Consider the following 1,746-nt stretch of genomic DNA (forward strand, 5'->3'; position numbering starts at 1 on the left):
TAGAGATACATCTTTATATACATCTAACGTCTCATCAATGTCAAGTTAGCATAACATATGTTAGAGATACATCTTTATATACATCTAGCTGTCCTACAGACAGACTTGGCGGCGCCCCAGGCGGCAGCGGCTGGCATACAGCTCCGACCAACTCGCGGATATTTTTCATAAAAAAATGCCGCCAAACTCGCTGCAAACAAATTATCAATCCAGCCGATCATCACTTGACCGCCAGCGCCTGCTGGATTTACGGTCATGCAGTTTATTTGGACTTGTAACCACCATTACGCTCGATTGTTTACGTGGCTTCGGAGTGCTCCGGGAACAAGCCCCGGAGGCCTGCGATGCCGCGGACTCGCCGAGCAGCTCACGCCGGAGGAGAGCCAAGCGGAAGTGGTGCAGCCGGCAGAAGAAACGCGGCTGTCGCGGAGGTTTAGCAGCTAAGCTAAAGGCTAACCCCTACAGACCATCGCTTCCATCCATCCTGCTCTCCAACGTTCGCTCACTGGACAACAAAATAGGCCATCTGCAACTCGAGCTCTCAGCAAAGAGGGAATTTAGAGACTGCTGCGCTCTCATCCTGACAGAGACATGGCTCAAATCATCGATCCCGGACAACGCCGTTAGCCTGGAGGGGCTAGCTACTTTCCGCGCCGACAGAAATAAAGAACTCAGCGGTAAGAGCCGAGGAGGCGGACTCTGTGTTTACATCAACAGCAACTGGTGTAAAAATGCTAGAATAGTCACAAGTTTTTGCTCTCCGGACATAGAGCTTCTGACTGTTAGCTGCAGACCCTTTTACCTGCCCAGAGAGTTGACTGTTGTTACCATCACAGCGGTTTATGTGCCCCCCAGCGCTGATACAAAGGAGGCTATGAGTGTTCTCTATCGGACTGTCTCTGAGTTGCAATCTGCACACACAGAGGGTGTTTTCATCATTGCTGGGGATTTCAATCAGGCAAATATGAAAACTGTTCTCCCTCATTTCTACCAACACGTGGATTTTGCTACTCGGGGAGAGAACACTCTGGACTTAGTTTATACAAACATAAAAGATGCATTCAAAGCAGCCCCCCGCCCCCACCTCGGCTCCTCAGACCACCTTTCTGTGATGCTTATCCCTGCATACAGGCCCCTGCTGATCAGAGCAAAACCTACAATGAAGCAGGTGAGGGCCTGGAAGGAGGGGGCCATGGAGGCACTCCAGGACTGTTTTGAGTGCTCTGATTGGGACATGTTCAAATCTGCAGCAACATATGATAACAAGATCAACGTTGATGAGTACGCCATGACTGTTTCAGCCTACATCAACCACTGCATCGAGGCCGTCAGCACAACAAAGACCATCACCACCCGAGCCAACCAACGGCCCTGGATGACTGATGTGGTCCGCCAAGCGCTGAAAGCACGGAACTCAGCCTTCAAGAGTGGAGACAAGGAGGCACTGAGGACAGCGAGAGCCACCCTGAACCGCGCCATCAGGCTAGCGAAGCGGAACCATAACCAGAAAATCCAGCATCTGTTCCATGACGCCAGCAATACCAGGAGCATGTGGAAAGGCATACGGGCGATCACGGACTACAACACGCCCTCCGCCCCTGTGGGTGAAGCTGACGCTGACTTCCTAAACGGATTAAATAACTTCTTTGGTAGGTTCGAGGCACTAAGCAGCACTCCAGCAGTGAAGGCTGTTCCACATCAGGAAGAGGAGGTACTCTGCCTTGACACAGCCGACGTGTGGAAGAC

Source organism: Etheostoma cragini, chromosome 12, assembly GCF_013103735.1.
Source record: "Etheostoma cragini isolate CJK2018 chromosome 12, CSU_Ecrag_1.0, whole genome shotgun sequence".
Taxonomy (NCBI): Eukaryota; Metazoa; Chordata; class Actinopteri; order Perciformes; family Percidae; genus Etheostoma; species Etheostoma cragini.